A 20701-nucleotide genomic window follows, 5' to 3' on the forward strand; every position below is an offset into this window, starting at 1 on the left:
GACTTATGGATACGGGGTCCACAGCTTGCTTATATCTGGTTGAAAGTGCCAACCAAGCAAAAGTTAATTGTGGACCACATTGTTTAAGGCAATGAATTGCATGAGAGACCTCTGTATGTCTATGTTTCATTAGCACCTTCCACATCCAGGAGCGCCACACTCCCATTACATCACTTTTTTTAATGCAATATTTGACTTCTGTATCGAATTTAACTGAATTTATGTAAATTAGAGATGTCTTCGCTAATAATAATGATGACAATATAAACTGTTTGATTTATCAAATTGATTCCAAGGTTACTACTACTGCACCTCAGCTACTGTAATGGAGTGAGTCCATGTTCCTCACTACCAATACATCTTATATGACCTTATTATGTCCTTATTTAGGTACATTTTTGTGGCAATAATCGTTATCAACAATTTTATATTTTTGACTTTTAAAAATATATATATATTTTGCTTGTAAAAACATCTGAACTGTCTCCTCACCTCATGCTTGTGACGGAGTTGTCCGTTATCTTTGCTACGTATGATTTATCACCCTGGTGAAACCATAATAAATATTTAAGAGCTATAACAGAGACCTTTAGGCGTTCAACAGCTCATTAAACTGTTCCATCAAATGTGTAGTTATTTATCAGTAGGATCTAATGAAGATGCTGGAGATGCTTTGATTTGTCTCACATTTCAGTCGGCTAAAACGGTCCAGCAGGATTGTTACGATTTATATGACACCAGTACAGTATTTCAGTAATCTTCTCCACTTAAATTGCTGACAGCGATATAGCCGTCTTAAACTTTTACCTCACTCTGAAGTAAACCGCTTATACAAATTGGGCAGGAAGCTATGCTGACCATCTGGAAGGACCCCATCAACACCTTTTAATTTCTTGGACTGTGCTCTCTTCTTCACTACAGCCAAGGTTTATTGTTTGGTATATCTGCCAGCATTTCCACACAGCCTTATTCTGGCACCGATGTCACTGTTACTAGTCAGACGATATCTACTTGGCGTGATTGTGGCTGGAGAGAACATTCACACCATGCAGACTGAGTTGATGACATTTAAATTATTTTAATTTGCCAAGATCTTGCGTGATATATGACCTGTGTTTTTGTATTCGAGGGACATGTTTCTTCTAAGCTTCAAACTTGCTCTGGGCAGAAGTTATCCTCAGGCAAATAGTAACAACCATTACAGCTGTCACGTTCTGACCTTAGTTCCTTTGTTATGTCTTTGTTTTAGTATTGGTCAGGGCGTGAGTTGGGTGGGTTGTCTATGTTCTTTTTTCTATAATTTGGGATTTTCTGTGTTCGGCCCTGGTATGGTTCTCAATCAGAGGCAGCTGTCAATCGTTGTCCCTGATTGAGAATCATACTTAGGTAGCCTGGTTTCACTTTTGAGTTGTGGGTGTTTATTTTTTGTTCTGTGTTTTGTTGCACCATTCAGGACTGTTCGTTTGTCGTGTATTGTTTGTACTTATTGTACTTACCACGCTGCACCTTGGTCCTCTCTTTCTCCCGACGACAACCATTACAACAGCCATTACTTAATATCAATACGCAGTTGAGAAAACTGTCATTCTAAAACATCATTGTACATATGACATATTTTGTCTGGGCCTTGTGAGGATCAGACAGTACAATTGATCCAATACATAAGGGTGCTTTAGAGGGCTCAATCTGTCCTCGCAAAGTAGACGTTATGTTTTTATCCACACGTTTTTCAGACTTCGTGAACCCATTTAACCCCAACATTTCTTAACATTTTTAAATCATCATTGTAAAGCCCTAATTATGTTAAGTACATTTCTGAAGATTATTATTTAATTAATGTGATTAAGTAATACATTTACATTTGTGTCTCCTTTTAACGTCAACCCTGTTACGTGAACTGAACTCTCGTTTTGGTGAAACTATTCCTTTTTAAATTATATTTTTCAAAATAAATATTGAACATCTAATAACCAGATCACAGTGTAAAAGCAGGTGAGCTGGTTCTACTCTTTATGTAAAAGCAGGTGAGATGGTTCTAGTCTTTATGTAAAAGCAGGTGAGCTGGTTCTACTCTTTATGTAAAAGCAGGTGAGATGGTTCTAGTCTTTATGTAAAAGCAGGTGAGATGGTTCTACTCTTTATGTAAAAGCAGGTGAGCTGGTTCTACTCTTTATGTAAAAGCAGGTGAGCTGGTTCTACTCTTTATGTAAAAGCAGGTGAGATGGTTCTACTCTTTATGTAAAAGCAGGTGAGCTGGTTCTACTCTTTATGTAAAAGCAGGTGAGCTGGTTCTACTCTTTATGTAAAAGCAGGTGAGCTGGTTCTACTCTTTATGTAAAAGCAGGTGAGCTGGTTCTACTCTTTATGTAAAAGCAGGTGAGCTGGTTCTACTCTTTATGTAAAAGCAGGTGAGCTGGTTCTACTCTTTATGTAAAAGCAGGTGAGCTGGTTCTACTCTTTATGTAAAAGCAGGTGAGCTGGTTCTACTCTTTATGTAAAAGCAGGTGAGCTGGTTCTACTCTTTATGTAAAAGCAGGTGAGCTGGTTCTACTCTTTATGTAAAAGCAGGTGAGCTGGTTCTACTCTTTATGTAAAAGCAGGTGAGCTGGTTCTAGTCTTTATGTAAAAGCAGGTGAGCTGGTTCTACTCTTTATGTAAAAAAGCAGGTGAGCTGGTTCTACTCTTTATGTAAAAGCAGGTGAGCTGGTTCTACTCTTTATGTAAAAGCAGGTGAGCTGGTTCTACTCTTTATGTAAAAGCAGGTGAGCTGGTTCTACTCTTTATGTAAAAGCAGGTGAGCTGGTTCTACTCTTTATGTAAAAGCAGGTGAGCTGGTTCTACTCTTTATGTAAAAGCAGGTGAGCTGGTTCTACTCTTTATGTAAAAGCAGGTGAGCTGGTTCTACTCTTTATGTAAAAGCAGGTGAGCTGGTTCTACTCTTTATGTAAAACAGGTGAGCTGGTTCTACTCTTTATGTAAAAGCAGGTGAGCTGGTTCTACTCTTTATGTAAAAGCAGGTGAGCTGGTTCTACTCTTTATGTAAAAACAGGTGAGCTGGTTCTACTCTTTATGTAAAAGCAGGTGAGCTGGTTCTACTCTTTATGTAAAAGCAGGTGAGCTGGTTCTACTCTTTATGTAAAAGCAGGTGAGCTGGTTCTACTCTTTATGTAAAAGCAGGTGAGCTGGTTCTACTCTTTATGTAAAACAGGTGAGCTGGTTCTACTCTTTATGTAAAACAGGTGAGATGGTTCTACTCTTTATGTAAAAGCAGGTGAGCTGGTTCTACTCTTTATGTAAAAGCAGGTGAGCTGGTTCTACTCTTTATGTAAAAGCAGGTGAGCTGGTTCTACTCTTTATGTAAAACAGGTGAGCTGGTTCTACTCTTTATGTAAAAGCAGGTGAGCTGGTTCTACTCTTTATGTAAAAGCAGGTGAGCTGGTTCTACTCTTTATGTAAAACAGGTGAGCTGGTTCTACTCTTTATGTAAAACAGGTGAGCTGGTTCTACTCTTTATGTAAAAGCAGGTGAGCTGGTTCTACTCTTTATGTAAAAGCAGGTGAGCTGGTTCTACTCTTTATGTAAAACAGGTGAGCTGGTTCTACTCTTTATGTAAAACAGGTGAGCTGGTTCTACTCTTTATGTAAAAACAGGTGAGCTGGTTCTACTCTTTATGTAAAAGCAGGTGAGCTGGTTCTACTCTTTATGTAAAACAGGTGAGCTGGTTCTACTCTTTATGTAAAACAGGTGAGCTGGTTCTACTCTTTATGTAAAACAGGTGAGCTGGTTCTACTCTTTATGTAAAAACAGGTGAGCTGGTTCTACTCTTTATGTAAAAACAGGTGAGCTGGTTCTACTCTTTATGTAAAACAGGTGAGCTGGTTCTACTCTTTATGTAAAAGCAGGTGAGCTGGTTCTACTCTTTATGTAAAAGCAGGTGAGCTGGTTCTACTCTTTATGTAAAACAGGTGAGCTGGTTCTACTCTTTATGTAAAAGCAGGTGAGCTGGTTCTACTCTTTATGTAAAACAGGTGAGCTGGTTCTACTCTTTATGTAAAAGCAGGTGAGCTGGTTCTACTCTTTATGTAAAACAGGTGAGCTGGTTCTACTCTTTATGTAAAACAGGTGAGATGGTTCTACTCTTTATGTAAAAGCAGGTGAGCTGGTTCTACTCTTTATGTAAAACAGGTGAGCTGGTTCTACTCTTTATGTAAAAGCAGGTGAGCTGGTTCTACTCTTTATGTAAAACAGGTGAGCTGGTTCTACTCTTTATGTAAAACAGGTGAGCTGGTTCTACTCTTTATGTATAAACAGGTGAGCTGGTTCTACTCTTTATGTAAAAACAGGTGAGCTGGTTCTACTCTTTATGTAAAACAGGTGAGCTGGTTCTACTCTTTATGTAAAACAGGTGAGCTGGTTCTACTCTTTATGTAAAACAGGTGAGCTGGTTCTACTCTTTATGTATAAACAGGTGAGCTGGTTCTACTCTTTATGTAAAACAGGTGAGCTGGTTCTACTCTTTATGTAAAACAGGTGAGCTGGTTCTACTCTTTATGTAAAAACAGGTGAGCTGGTTCTACTCTTTATGTAAAACAGGTGAGCTGGTTCTACTCTTTATGTAAAACAGGTGAGCTGGTTCTACTCTTTATGTAAAAACAGGTGAGCTGGTTCTACTCTTTATGTAAAACAGGTGAGCTGGTTCTACTCTTTATGTAAAACAGGTGAGCTGGTTCTACTCTTTATGTAAAACAGGTGAGCTGGTTCTACTCTTTATGTAAAAGCAGGTGAGCTGGTTCTACTCTTTATGTAAAACAGGTGAGCTGGTTCTACTCTTTATGTATAAACAGGTGAGCTGGTTCTACTCTTTATGTATAAACAGGTGAGCTGGTTCTACTCTTTATGTAAAACAGGTGAGCTGGTTCTACTCTTTATGTATAAACAGGTGAGCTGGTTCTACTCTTTATGTATAAACAGGTGAGCTGGTTCTACTCTTTATGTAAAAACAGGTGAGCTGGTTCTATGTATAAACAGGTGAGCTGGTTCTCTTTATGTAAAACAGGTGAGCTGGTTCTACTCTTTATGTAAAACAGGTGAGCTGGTTCTACTCTTTATGTAAAACAGGTGAGCTGGTTCTACTCTTTATGTAAAACAGGTGAGCTGGTTCTACTCTTTATGTATAAACAGGTGAGCTGGTTCTACTCTTTATGTAAAACAGGTGAGCTGGTTCTACTCTTTATGTAAAACAGGTGAGCTGGTTCTACTCTTTATGTATAAACAGGTGAGCTGGTTCTACTCTTTATGTAAAAGCAGGTGAGCTGGTTCTACTCTTTATGTATAAACAGGTGAGCTGGTTCTACTCTTTATGTAAAACAGGTGAGCTGGTTCTACTCTTTATGTATAAACAGGTGAGCTGGTTCTACTCTTTATGTAAAACAGGTGAGCTGGTTCTAGTCTTTATGTATAAACAGGTGAGCTGGTTCTACTCTTTATGTATAAACAGGTGAGCTGGTTCTACTCTTTATGTATAAACAGGTGAGCTGGTTCTACTCTTTATGTAAAACAGGTGAGCTGGTTCTACTCTTTATGTATAAACAGGTGAGCTGGTTCTACTCTTTATGTATAAACAGGTGAGCTGGTTCTACTCTTTATGTAAAACAGGTGAGCTGGTTCTACTCTTTATGTATAAACAGGTGAGCTGGTTCTACTCTTTATGTATAAACAGGTGAGCTGGTTCTACTCTTTATGTAAAACAGGTGAGCTGGTTCTACTCTTTATGTAAAACAGGTGAGCTGGTTCTACTCTTTATGTAAAACAGGTGAGCTGGTTCTACTCTTTATGTATAAACAGGTGAGCTGGTTCTACTCTTTATGTATAAACAGGTGAGCTGGTTCTACTCTTTATGTATAAACAGGTGAGCTGGTTCTACTCTTTATGTAAAACAGGTGAGCTGGTTCTACTCTTTATGTAAAACAGGTGAGCTGGTTCTACTCTTTATGTAAAAGCAGGTGAGCTGGTTCTACTCTTTATGTAAAACAGGTGAGATGGTTCTACTCTTTATGTATAAACAGGTGAGCTGGTTCTACTCTTTATGTATAAACAGGTGAGCTGGTTCTAGTCTTTATGTATAAACAGGTGAGCTGGTTCTACTCTTTATGTAAAACAGGTGAGCTGGTTCTACTCTTTATGTAAAACAGGTGAGCTGGTTCTACTCTTTATGTAAAACAGGTGAGCTGGTTCTACTCTTTATGTAAAACAGGTGAGCTGGTTCTACTTTTATGTAAAAACAGGTGAGCTGGTTCTACTCTTTATGTAAAACAGGTGAGCTGGTTCTACTCTTTATGTAAAAACAGGTGAGCTGGTTCTACTCTTTATGTATAAACAGGTGAGCTGGTTCTACTCTTTATGTATAAACAGGTGAGCTGGTTCTACTCTTTATGTAAAACAGGTGAGCTGGTTCTACTCTTTATGTAAAACAGGTGAGCTGGTTCTACTCTTTATGTATAAACAGGTGAGCTGGTTCTACTCTTTATGTAAAACAGGTGAGCTGGTTCTACTCTTTATGTAAAACAGGTGAGCTGGTTCTACTCTTTATGTATAAACAGGTGAGCTGGTTCTACTCTTTATGTATAAACAGGTGAGCTGGTTCTACTCTTTATGTATAAACAGGTGAGCTGGTTCTACTCTTTATGTATGAACAGGTGAGCTGGTTCTACTCTTTATGTATAAACAGGTGAGCTGGTTCTACTCTTTATGTAAAAGCAGGTGAGCTGGTTCTACTCTTTATGTAAAAGCAGGTGAGCTGGTTCTACTCTTTATGTATAAACAGGTGAGCTGGTTCTACTCTTTATGTATAAACAGGTGAGCTGGTTCTACTCTTTATGTATAAACAGGTGAGCTGGTTCTACTCTTTATGTATAAACAGGTGAGCTGGTTCTACTCTTTATGTATAAACAGGTGAGCTGGTTCTAGTCTTTATGTAAAACAGGTGAGCTGGTTCTACTCTTTATGTAAAACAGGTGAGCTGGTTCTACTCTTTATGTAAAACAGGTGAGCTGGTTCTACTCTTTATGTAAAACAGGTGAGCTGGTTCTACTCTTTATGTAAAACAGGTGAGCTGGTTCTACTCTTTATGTAAAACAGGTGAGCTGGTTCTACTCTTTATGTATAAACAGGTGAGCTGGTTCTACTCTTTATGTATAAACAGGTGAGCTGGTTCTACTCTTTATGTATAAACAGGTGAGCTGGTTCTACTCTTTATGTATAAACAGGTGAGCTGGTTCTACTCTTTATGTATAAACAGGTGAGCTGGTTCTACTCTTTATGTATAAACAGGTGAGCTGGTTCTACTCTTTATGTATAAACAGGTGAGCTGGTTCTACTCTTTATGTAAAAACAGGTGAGCTGGTTCTACTCTTTATGTATAAACAGGTGAGCTGGTTCTACTCTTTATGTATAAACAGGTGAGCTGGTTCTACTCTTTATGTAAAACAGGTGAGCTGGTTCTACTCTTTATGTATAAACAGGTGAGCTGGTTCTACTCTTTATGTAAAACAGGTGAGCTGGTTCTACTCTTTATGTAAAACAGGTGAGCTGGTTCTACTCTTTATGTAAAACAGGTGAGCTGGTTCTACTCTTTATGTATAAACAGGTGAGCTGGTTCTACTCTTTATGTATAAACAGGTGAGCTGGTTCTACTCTTTATGTATAAACAGGTGAGCTGGTTCTACTCTTTATGTATAAACAGGTGAGCTGGTTCTACTCTTTATGTAAAACAGGTGAGCTGGTTCTACTCTTTATGTATAAACAGGTGAGCTGGTTCTACTCTTTATGTAAAACAGGTGAGCTGGTTCTACTCTTTATGTATAAACAGGTGAGCTGGTTCTACTCTTTATGTAAAACAGGTGAGCTGGTTCTACTCTTTATGTATAAACAGGTGAGCTGGTTCTACTCTTTATGTATAAACAGGTGAGCTGGTTCTACTCTTTATGTATAAACAGGTGAGCTGGTTCTACTCTTTATGTAAAACAGGTGAGCTGGTTCTACTCTTTATGTAAAAACAGGTGAGCTGGTTCTACTCTTTATGTAAAACAGGTGAGCTGGTTCTACTCTTTATGTAAAAACAGGTGAGCTGGTTCTACTCTTTATGTAAAACAGGTGAGCTGGTTCTACTCTTTATGTAAAACAGGTGAGCTGGTTCTACTCTTTATGTATAAACAGGTGAGCTGGTTCTACTCTTTATGTATAAACAGGTGAGCTGGTTCTACTCTTTATGTATAAACAGGTGAGCTGGTTCTACTCTTTATGTAAAACAGGTGAGCTGGTTCTACTCTTTATGTAAAACAGGTGAGCTGGTTCTACTCTTTATGTATAAACAGGTGAGCTGGTTCTACTCTTTATGTATAAACAGGTGAGCTGGTTCTACTCTTTATGTATAAACAGGTGAGCTGGTTCTACTCTTTATGTAAAACAGGTGAGCTGGTTCTACTCTTTATGTATAAACAGGTGAGCTGGTTCTACTCTTTATGTATAAACAGGTGAGCTGGTTCTACTCTTTATGTAAAAACAGGTGAGCTGGTTCTACTCTTTATGTATAAACAGGTGAGCTGGTTCTACTCTTTATGTATAAACAGGTGAGCTGGTTCTACTCTTTATGTATAAACAGGTGAGCTGGTTCTACTCTTTATGTAAAAACAGGTGAGCTGGTTCTACTCTTTATGTATAAACAGGTGAGCTGGTTCTACTCTTTATGTATAAACAGGTGAGCTGGTTCTACTCTTTATGTATAAACAGGTGAGCTGGTTCTACTCTTTATGTATAAACAGGTGAGCTGGTTCTACTCTTTATGTATAAACAGGTGAGCTGGTTCTACTCTTTATGTATAAACAGGTGAGCTGGTTCTACTCTTTATGTATAAACAGGTGAGCTGGTTCTACTCTTTATGTATAAACAGGTGAGCTGGTTCTACTCTTTATGTATAAACAGGTGAGCTGGTTCTACTCTTTATGTATAAACAGGTGAGCTGGTTCTACTCTTTATGTAAAAACAGGTGAGCTGGTTCTACTCTTTATGTAAAACAGGTGAGCTGGTTCTACTCTTTATGTATAAACAGGTGAGCTGGTTCTACTCTTTATGTATAAACAGGTGAGCTGGTTCTACTCTTTATGTATAAACAGGTGAGCTGGTTCTACTCTTTATGTATAAACAGGTGAGCTGGTTCTACTCTTTATGTATAAACAGGTGAGCTGGTTCTACTCTTTATGTATAAACAGGTGAGCTGGTTCTACTCTTTATGTATAAACAGGTGAGCTGGTTCTACTCTTTATGTATAAACAGGTGAGCTGGTTCTACTCTTTATGTATAAACAGGTGAGCTGGTTCTACTCTTTATGTATAAACAGGTGAGCTGGTTCTACTCTTTATGTATAAACAGGTGAGCTGGTTCTACTCTTTATGTATAAACAGGTGAGCTGGTTCTACTCTTTATGTAAAAACAGGTGAGCTGGTTCTACTCTTTATGTATAAACAGGTGAGCTGGTTCTACTCTTTATGTAAAAACAGGTGAGCTGGTTCTACTCTTTATGTATAAACAGGTGAGCTGGTTCTACTCTTTATGTAAAACAGGTGAGCTGGTTCTACTCTTTATGTAAAAGCAGGTGAGCTGGTTCTACTCTTTATGTATAAACAGGTGAGCTGGTTCTACTCTTTATGTAAAACAGGTGAGCTGGTTCTACTCTTTATGTATAAACAGGTGAGCTGGTTCTACTCTTTATGTAAAACAGGTGAGCTGGTTCTACTCTTTATGTAAAACAGGTGAGCTGGTTCTACTCTTTATGTAAAACAGGTGAGCTGGTTCTACTCTTTATGTAAAACAGGTGAGCTGGTTCTACTCTTTATGTAAAACAGGTGAGCTGGTTCTACTCTTTATGTAAAACAGGTGAGCTGGTTCTACTCTTTATGTAAAACAGGTGAGCTGGTTCTACTCTTTATGTAAAACAGGTGAGCTGGTTCTACTCTTTATGTAAAACAGGTGAGCTGGTTCTACTCTTTATGTAAAACAGGTGAGCTGGTTCTACTCTTTATGTATAAACAGGTGAGCTGGTTCTACTCTTTATGTAAAACAGGTGAGCTGGTTCTACTCTTTATGTATAAACAGGTGAGCTGGTTCTACTCTTTATGTAAAAACAGGTGAGCTGGTTCTACTCTTTATGTAAAACAGGTGAGCTGGTTCTACTCTTTATGTATAAACAGGTGAGCTGGTTCTACTCTTTATGTAAACAGGTGAGCTGGTTCTACTCTTTATGTAAAACAGGTGAGCTGGTTCTACTCTTTATGTAAAACAGGTGAGCTGGTTCTACTCTTTATGTATAAACAGGTGAGCTGGTTCTACTCTTTATGTATAAACAGGTGAGCTGGTTCTACTCTTTATGTAAAACAGGTGAGCTGGTTCTACTCTTTATGTAAAACAGGTGAGCTGGTTCTACTCTTTATGTATAAACAGGTGAGCTGGTTCTACTCTTTATGTAAAAACAGGTGAGCTGGTTCTACTCTTTATGTAAAACAGGTGAGCTGGTTCTACTCTTTATGTAAAACAGGTGAGCTGGTTCTACTCTTTATGTATAAACAGGTGAGCTGGTTCTACTCTTTATGTAAAACAGGTGAGCTGGTTCTAGTCTTTATGTAAAACAGGTGAGCTGGTTCTACTCTTTATGTAAAACAGGTGAGCTGGTTCTACTCTTTATGTAAAACAGGTGAGCTGGTTCTACTCTTTATGTAAAAGCAGGTGAGCTGGTTCTACTCTTTATGTAAAACAGGTGAGCTGGTTCTACTCTTTATGTAAAACAGGTGAGCTGGTTCTACTCTTTATGTATAAACAGGTGAGCTGGTTCTACTCTTTATGTAAAAGCAGGTGAGCTGGTTCTACTCTTTATGTAAAACAGGTGAGCTGGTTCTACTCTTTATGTAAAACAGGTGAGCTGGTTCTACTCTTTATGTAAAAACAGGTGAGCTGGTTCTACTCTTTATGTAAAAGCAGGTGAGCTGGTTCTACTCTTTATGTAAAACAGGTGAGCTGGTTCTACTCTTTATGTAAAAGCAGGTGAGCTGGTTCTACTCTTTATGTAAAACAGGTGAGCTGGTTCTACTCTTTATGTAAAACAGGTGAGCTGGTTCTACTCTTTATGTAAAAGCAGGTGAGCTGGTTCTACTCTTTATGTAAAACAGGTGAGCTGGTTCTACTCTTTATGTAAAAGCAGGTGAGCTGGTTCTACTCTTTATGTAAAAGCAGGTGAGCTGGTTCTACTCTTTATGTAAAACAGGTGAGCTGGTTCTACTCTTTATGTAAAAGCAGGTGAGCTGGTTCTACTCTTTATGTAAAAGCAGGTGAGCTGGTTCTACTCTTTATGTAAAACAGGTGAGCTGGTTCTACTCTTTATGTAAAAGCAGGTGAGCTGGTTCTACTCTTTATGTAAAAGTGAGCTGGTTCTACTCTTTATGTAAAAACAGGTGAGATGGTTCTACTCTTTATGTAAAAGCAGGTGAGCTGGTTCTACTCTTTATGTAAAAGCAGGTGAGCTGGTTCTACTCTTTATGTAAAAGCAGGTGAGCTGGTTCTACTCTTTATGTAAAAGCAGGTGAGATGGTTCTACTCTTTATGTAAAAGCAGGTGAGCTGGTTCTAGTCTTTATGTAAAAGCAGGTGAGCTGGTTCTACTCTTTATGTAAAAGCAGGTGAGCTGGTTCTACTCTTTATGTAAAAGCAGGTGAGCTGGTTCTAGTCTTTATGTAAAAGCAGGTGAGCTGGTTCTAGTCTTTATGTAAAAGCAGGTGAGCTGGTTCTAGTCTTTATGTAAAAGCAGGTGAGCTGGTTCTAGTCTTTATGTAAAAGCAGGTGAGCTGGTTCTAGTCTTTATGTAAAAGCAGGTGAGCTGGTTCTAGTCTTTATGTAAAAGCAGGTGAGCTGGTTCTACTCTTTATGTAAAAGCAGGTGAGCTGGTTCTACTCTTTATGTAAAAGCAGGTGAGCTGGTTCTACTCTTTATGTAAAAGCAGGTGAGCTGGTTCTACTCTTTATGTAAAAGCAGGTGAGCTGGTTCTACTCTTTATGTAAAAGCAGGTGAGCTGGTTCTACTCTTTATGTAAAAGCAGGTGAGCTGGTTCTACTCTTTATGTAAAAGCAGGTGAGCTGGTTCTACTCTTTATGTAAAAGCAGGTGAGCTGGTTCTAGTCTTTATGTAAAAGCAGGTGAGCTGGTTCTACTCTTTATGTAAAAGCAGGTGAGCTGGTTCTACTCTTTATGTAAAAGCAGGTGAGCTGGTTCTACTCTTTATGTAAAAGCAGGTGAGCTGGTTCTAGTCTTTATGTAAAAGCAGGTGAGCTGGTTCTACTCTTTATGTAAAAGCAGGTGAGCTGGTTCTACTCTTTATGTAAAAGCAGGTGAGATGGTTCTACTCTTTATGTAAAAGCAGGTGAGCTGGTTCTACTCTTTATGTAAAAGCAGGTGAGCTGGTTCTACTCTTTATGTAAAAGCAGGTGAGCTGGTTCTACTCTTTATGTAAAAGCAGGTGAGCTGGTTCTACTCTTTATGTAAAAGCAGGTGAGCTGGTTCTACTCTTTATGTAAAAGCAGGTGAGATGGTTCTAGTCTTTATGTAAAAGCAGGTGAGCTGGTTCTAGTCTTTATGTAAAAGCAGGTGAGCTGGTTCTACTCTTTATGTAAAAGCAGGTGAGCTGGTTCTACTCTTTATGTAAAAGCAGGTGAGCTGGTTCTACTCTTTATGTAAAAGCAGGTGAGCTGGTTCTACTCTTTATGTAAAAGCAGGTGAGCTGGTTCTACTCTTTATGTAAAAGCAGGTGAGCTGGTTCTACTCTTTATGTAAAAGCAGGTGAGATGGTTCTACTCTTTATGTAAAAGCAGGTGAGCTGGTTCTAGTCTTTATGTAAAAGCAGGTGAGCTGGTTCTAGTCATTATGTAAAAGCAGGTGAGCTGGTTCTACTCTTTATGTAAAAGCAGGTGAGCTGGTTCTACTCTTTATGTAAAAGCAGGTGAGCTAGTTCTAGTCTTTATGTAAAAGCAGGTGAGCTGGTTCTACTCTTTTTGGCCGTTTTGTTGTGGAAAACTGAGCTCTTCGAAGCACATCAACCCTGTTACCCATAGATAGATGGACAGGTTCGAAACGTTTTAACAATTTTGTGGAGCTTACAGTCTAATTTTCACTCCTTGTTGCACACAACAAGCTTCCAATTCAAATCAAATCAAAGTTTATTTGTCCCGTGCGCCGAATACAACAGTGAAATGAAACCTTACAGTGAAATGCTTACTTACAGGCTCTATCCTGTCACAAGGGGATTCCAGGCTGATTTAAGACAACAACAAAACTCAACCCTGACTACGATCAACCCTGTTACTTTAACGACACTTACTTTCTGTAGTATTTTTGAACCCCTTGAGATGAGAGATGTTTTAAAGAAGTCGAACGTCTTTATAACGGAATGTTAAAATGAAGGTGAAACTAATAGTTTTTTTAATGACCAAGTCACATACCAAAAACGTACTCTGTTTTTGGAATGACCTTTTTATCACTACAGACAGGAGTTTGCCTGAGACACCCCAAGGCCTTGGCTGACATCAGGACATGTAACATGATTCAATTCACTAAAATGTCACAGACAGTAGAAATCTAAATCTGATATGTCACATGCTGTGGCACGGATGAACAAATTTACAGCGCTGTAAATCTATTACGGTGGCCAATGTCTACAATGTGGGGACCTTGTGGGCTACTATTAAGGTTAAAATAATGTGCCTCCCTGTTACTGGATCTCTCTATGGTCTTGAGGTCTTCACTTTTTTTTTACCAGCACGCGGTGTGAGGTCGACGGAAGGTTACATGTAATATTAATGTCATACATTAACAAGGATAAACACTTGGATCAATCTGGGGATGTGTTTTTCAAATGGCAGAGTTTACGAGAAGTAAGTCAAGTGCTTTCAATCCCGTCTGTGACCTTCTCCGTGGCCAATGGCCGTGTTCAGAAACTGGGTGTCAGAAATGCATGCAACCGAACATTGTTCGGGATTGTTTTATTGATCCTCCCTCGTAGAAAGGTCAAAGTATAAAACTACACGTGCTGTGAGAGCTGTTCTTAAAACTCGTATTTGATGATGACAGAGTTACAAGATGCATCCCAAAACAACTGATGATTTTCAAGGCCAATATGTCTGTGTTCTGAAACATGTGTGTCAGAAATACACCCAGCTGCACATAGCATTGATTTATTGCAGATCTGCTGATATAGGAGCCAGAGAATGTGACCGTATACGAGACAGACCTGATATGGCCATTAAACGAACCAATAAAGTACCAGCTTCTTTTTGGACAGCTTTATTTCAAGACATTACACTGTAAAGACTAAACATTGTATTATTATAGACTAAACATTATACTGTTATAGACTAAACATTATACTGTAAAGACTAAACATTATACTGTAAAGACTAAACATTATACTTTTATAGACTAAACATTGTATTATTATAGACTAAACATTGTACTGTTATAGACTAAACATTATACTTTTATAGACTAAACATTATACTGTTATAGACTAAACATTATACTGTTATAGACTAAACATTATACTGTTATAGACTAAACATTATACTGTTATAGACTAAACATTATACTGTTATAGACTAAACATTATACTGTTATAGACTAAACATTATACTGTTATAGACTAAACATTATACTGTTATAGACTAAACATTATACTGTTATAGACTAAACATTATACTGTTATAGACTAAACATTATACTGTTATAGACTAAACATTATACTTTTATAGACTAAACATTATACTGTTATAGACTAAACATTATACTGTTATAGACTAAACATTATACTGTTATAGACTAAACATTATACTGTTATAGACTACACTGAGCAACTCTCAAGCGCTCACGATCTAAGACAAAGAATCCCCCCAAAAGATAACACAGATTGTAGGAAGACACAGTCACACACCCTCCCTTAGGTTGCAGCTGTTGGAACACAAGCGTCTCGGGGTGCAGGAGAGTCGTTCTAGCCAAGCTTTTGGAAGGGTCAGGACAAGTGGCAGCCCAATCCGCTAGATTGGCCTGACGCCAATAATCAATGTTTAAAAGTGAAACACACACCCAGTCTCACAATTGGAAGATGGATTAAAATCATGGGAGTAATGGAAACCCACTAGGCACAAACTGGTTGAATCAATGTTGTTTCAATGTAATTTGCCAAGGTATCGTGACATGGAATCTACATGGAAAATGCATTGTATTTGAAAAAGTAATTAACTTGTTTTGAGGGTGAAATTTCAACCACAGAATTATGTCATCACGGTAACCAAATTTAACATAGACAAACCTTGTTATAAAATAGGTTAAAATAGGTTCAGCTTGCCTTTGGTCTCCCATGCAGCACCTCTGACTAGAGAAGTGATTTATCTACAGATAGCCTTTGGTCTCTCATGCAGCACCTCTGACTAGAGAAGTGATTTATCTACAGATAGCCTTTGGTCTCCCATGCAGCACCTCTGACTAGAGAAGTGATTTATCTACAGATAGCCTTTGGTCTCTCATGCAGCACCTCTGACTAGAGAAGTGATTTATCTACAGATAGCCTTTGGTCTCCCATGCAGCACCTCTGACTAGAGAAGTGATTTATCTACAGATAGCCTTTGGTCTCTCATGCAGCACCTCTGACTAGAGAAGTGATTTATCTACAGATAGCCTTTGGTCTCCCATGCAGCACCTCTGACTAGAGAAGTGATTTATCTACAGATAGCCTTTGGTCTCTCATGCAGCACCTCTGACTAGAGAAGTGATTTATCTACAGATAGCCTTTGGTCTCCCATGCAGCACCTCTGACTAGAGAAGTGATTTATCTACAGATAGCCTTTGGTCTCTCATGCAGCACCTCTGACTAGAGAAGTGATTTATCTACAGATAGCCTTTGGTCTCCCATGCAGCACCTCTGACTAGAGAAGTGATTTATCTACAGATAGCCTTTGGTCTCCCATGCAGCACCTCTGACTAGAGAAGTGATTTATCTACAGATAGCCGTTGGTCTTCCATCCAGGGTTTTAACCAAGCCCAGCTTAGCTATGATATGTGTTTGTGATTTTTGCCAATGTGCTATCGTGGGAAATATTGTTGAGAGATCTCCACTTAAAAACTAAATAGATTCACTGATGCTATTAAAGTCATTCCAATGGGAAAGTTTAACAGAGCAAATGAAATGTGACCATACATTATCACTTATATATTGTATCATCAATGATGCTATTTAGGCTTATGTAGAATTTGCTGTGTAATCAACAGCTACCGTTTCAATTCAACCCAGAATTCACCTAAAAATAGAAAATACAGTAGGCCTAGTGCTTCAAACTCTGGTTGATTTCAAATTGAATGATATAGTGATATTGAATTGTGTTTGGTTGTCAACACAACCAAAAATCTAAATTTAAAGGATTTGCATCTCCTGATTGGATAGTTCCCTCTGTGTCACAAACTTAATATATATTTAATTCCAGTTTGTCTACAAATGAATCGTGTTTTATTGCATTGGTACTATTTTCAGAAGATTGTGGTGAATTTTCAAAACTCTAACTGGTAACTCTAGTGTAACGGCCTGAAGGATCAAGTATTGAAATCAGTGGAATGCCCGGTATAAACAAAATATGATAGCTAAGGAGATGGAGAACATTCTGGCGTTTGATTGCAAATATGAGGAGGGAGTCGAAAAGAGAACATAGAAGGCTGTTGTATAAAGCACCTGTATCCGGATTACATCTTGAAACTAAGGGCAACCATGGGATCCGTGACAGAGAGGGAGAAGCATTCATCCATACGGGTAAGAGTCTAGCTACATGTTCAGATATTATATGTTTCTAATTTAGTCAGAAAGTCATTTTATTGTGTAAGTCAAGTTAAAGTCAAGTTAAAGCGTAATGTTAGCTAGTTAGCTAACATTAGCTAGCTGGCTCACCGGCTAACAATACGTGTATGATCTGTGTAGTAATATTATTTGTATCTCAGAAATATTTTGCATTGTTAGTTATAGCATAATGTTAGCTAGCTAGCTAACATTGACCCTAGCTTGATTGCTTTAGCTACCGGCAGATTCATGCATGGTGGTTAGCTATAACAATCAGTTTGTATTGCTATGCCTCTTTCAAAACAACTTGGAACTCGGAACTGGGAACTTGGAAATCTCTGACTTCCGACATCAAGATGACTGGGAATTAGCTAGATCACTTAGCTAGATGTGGCAGGGGGTTATAGCATTTCTTTCAGATAACCCATCAATTTAGGCAAGTGTGTCTGGGTAAGAGTCACCTAATAATTATAAAATATTTATACAATCTGGACACTTCACATTTTTTATTTTGCTACTATGTACAGTGGGGCAAAAAAGTATTTAGTCAGCCACCAAATACTTATTTTCAGTCGTTTCAGTATGTACAGTCATTCTGCCCCTGAACAGGCAGTTAACCCCTGTTCCTAGGCCGTCATTGAAAATAAGAATTTGTTCTTAACTGACTTGCCTGGTTAAATAAAGGTAAAATTCAAATAAAAAAGTGTACCTATGATGAAAATTACAGGCCTCTCTCATCTTTTTAAATGGGAGAACTTGCACAATTGGTGGCTGACTAAATACTTTTTTGCCCCACTGTATGTATGCAAGTAACCATTTCACTCACTTTACCATTTAAACCTTCTGTATTCTGTTCATGTGACAAATAAACCTAGATTTGATTTGATATAGTGCATCATGACATAATCCAAAGTCATGCACCAATCGGATACAGGCCAAGGACTAGATTAAGTGTATTTTTGCTACTACTTTCCCCACTTTTAGTATTGAAATCTTTGGTTGATTACTACACTACTTTACTGACTCTGTTTAGCACATGGCCTCACATGTGAACCCTTAAAGAGATGGGCGGGTCTAAGGCTTAAGAGGGTGTGAAGAATGCTGAATAGGTGTAGACAAAGGAGAGCTCTCCAGTAGGTGTACCAAAACATTCAAGGGCCATTTTCTCAAAAGTGGAGTTATAAGTTTGTCAACTTTCAAAGCATAATTACTTGTCCATTGTTCCTCAATTGCAATGTGTGATACAACATTTTCTAGCTCTGAGTCTCTACTTTTATCCAATGTAAAAAAACAACATCTCAAACATCTCTGTCTATCCTACCTGCCCTCACCTGCTCTGTCTATCCTACCTGCCCTCACCTGCTCTGTCTATCCTACCTGCCCTCACCTGCTCTGTCTAACCTACCTGCCCTCACCTGCTCTGTCTAACCTACCTGCCCTCACCTGCTCTGTCTAACCTGCCCTCACCTGCTCTGTCTATCCTACCTGCACTCACCTGCTCTGTCTATCCTGCACTGCCTGCCTGTCTCACCTGCTCTGTCTAACCTACCTGCACTCACCTGCTCTGTCTAACCTACCTGCACTCACCTGCTCTGTCTAACCTACCTGCACTCACCTGCTCTGTCTATCCTACCTGCCCTCACCTGCTCTGTCTATCCTACCTGCACTCACCTGCTCTGTCTACCCTACCTGCACTCACCTGCTCTGTCTATCCTACCTGCACTCACCTGCTCTGTCTACCCTACCTGCACTCACCTGCTCTGTCTATCCTACCTGCCCTCACCTGCTCTGTCTACCCTACCTGCCCTCACCTGCTCTGTCTATCCTACCTGCCCTCACCTGCTCTGTCTACCCTACCTGCACTCACCTGCTCTGTCTAACCTACCTGCCCTCACCTGCTCTGTCTAACCTACCTGCCCTCACCTGCCTGTCTCCTACCTGCCCTCACCTGCTCTGTCTAACCTACCTGCCCTCACCTGCTCTGTCTATCCTACCTGCACTCACCTGCTCTGTCTATCCTACCTGCACCTGCCTGTCTAACCTACCTGCTCACCTGCTCTGTCTATCCTACCTGCCCTCACCTGCTCTGTCTAACCTCCTGCCCTCACCTGCTCTGTCTATACCTGCCCTCACCTGCTCTGTCATCCTACCTGCCCTCTGCTCTGTCTAACCTACCTGCCCTCACCTGCTCTGTCTAACCTACCTGCCCTCACCTGCTCTGTCTCCCTACCTGCCCTCACCTGCTCTGTCTATCCTACCTGCACTCACCTGCTCTGTCTATCCTACCTGCACTCACCTGCTCTGTCTATCCTACCTGCCCTCACCTGCTCTGTCTATCCTACCTGCACTCACCTGCTCTGTCTAACCTACCTGCCCTCACCTGCTCTGTCTAACCTACCTGCCCTCACCTGCTCTGTCTATCCTACCTGCCCTCACCTGCTCTGTCTATCCTACCTGCCCTCACCTGCTCTGTCTAACCTACCTGCCCTCACCTGCTCTGTCTATCCTACCTGCCCTCACCTGCTCTGTCTATCCTACCTGCCCTCACCTGCTCTGTCTATCCTACCTGCCCTCACCTGCTCTGTCTATCCTACCTGCCCTCACCTGCTCTGTCTAACCTACCTGCCCTCACCTGCTCTGTCTATCCTACCTGCCCTCACCTGCTCTGTCTAACCTACCTGCCCTCACCTGCTCTGTCTAACCTACCTGCCCTCACCTGCTCTGTCTAACCCTGCACTCACCTGCCCTCACCTGCACTCACCTGCTCTGTCTAACCTGCCCTCACCTGCCTGTCTCACCTGCCCTCTGCTCTGTCTAACCTACCTGCCCTCACCTGCTCTGTCTAACCTACCTGCCCTCACCTGCTCTGTCTATCCTACCTGCACTCACCTGCTCTGTCTACCCTACCTGCACTCACCTGCTCTGTCTACCCTACCTGCCCTCACCTGCTCTGTCTACCCTACCTGCACTCACCTGCTCTGTCTACCCTACCTGCCCTCACCTGCTCTGTCTACCCTACCTGCACTCACCTGCTCTGTCTACCCTACCTGCACTCACCTGCTCTGTCTACCCTACCTGCACTCACCTAACCTGCCCTCACCTGCTCTGTCTAACCTACCTGCCCTCACCTGCTCTGTCTATCCTACCTGCCCTCACCTGCCTGTCTCCCTACCTGCCCTCACCTGCTCTGTCCCTACCTGCACTCACCTGCTCTGTCTACCCTACCTGCACTCACCTGCTCTGTCTACCCTACCTGCCCTCACCTGCTCTGTCTATCCTACCTGCACTCACCTGCTCTGTCTACCCTACCTGCCCTCACCTGCTCTGTCTACCCTACCTGCACTCACCTGCTCTGTCTACCCTACCTGCACTCACCTGCTCTGTCTACCCTACCTGCCCTCACCTGCTCTGTCTATCCTACCTGCACTCACCTGCTCTGTCTAACCTACCTGCCCTCACCTGCTCTGTCTACCCTACCTGCCCTCACCTGCTCTGTCTATCCTACCTGCCCTCACCTGCTCTGTCTATCCTACCTGCCCTCACCTGCTCTGTCTATCCTACCTGCCCTCACCTGCTCTGTCTAACCTACCTGCCCTCACCTGCTCTGTCTATCCTACCTGCACTCACCTGCTCTGTCTACCTACCTGCTCTGTCTATCCTACCTGCCCTCACCTGCTCTGTCTAACCTACCTGCTCTGTCTATCCTACCTGCCCTCACCTGCTCTGTCTAACCTACCTGCTCTGTCTAACCTACCTGCCCTCACCTGCTCTGTCTACCCTACCTGCTCTGTCTA

The 20701-nt window shown here is 40.5% G+C and overlaps 1 long non-coding RNA gene across 4 annotated transcripts; it reads left to right on the forward strand.

The window, feature by feature from the left end:
- The first annotated feature begins 6027 nt into the window (after positions 1–6027).
- On the forward strand, positions 6028–9613 carry LOC127911935 (uncharacterized). 4 transcript variants are annotated; one of them, XR_008079835.1, is made up of 4 exons: positions 6028–6065; positions 7138–7425; positions 8468–8979; positions 9491–9613. It is a non-coding gene; the product is annotated as an uncharacterized LOC127911935 (long non-coding RNA). The 4 variants fall into 4 exon arrangements; XR_008079832.1 differs by having other exon boundaries at positions 8468–9043; positions 9427–9602; XR_008079833.1 differs by having other exon boundaries at positions 7138–7393; positions 8500–9043; positions 9427–9602.
- The last annotated feature ends 11088 nt before the right edge of the window (positions 9614–20701 follow it).

The sequence above is a fragment of the Oncorhynchus keta genome, chromosome 25 (assembly GCF_023373465.1).
Source record: "Oncorhynchus keta strain PuntledgeMale-10-30-2019 chromosome 25, Oket_V2, whole genome shotgun sequence".
Lineage (NCBI taxonomy): Eukaryota > Metazoa > Chordata > Actinopteri > Salmoniformes > Salmonidae > Oncorhynchus > Oncorhynchus keta.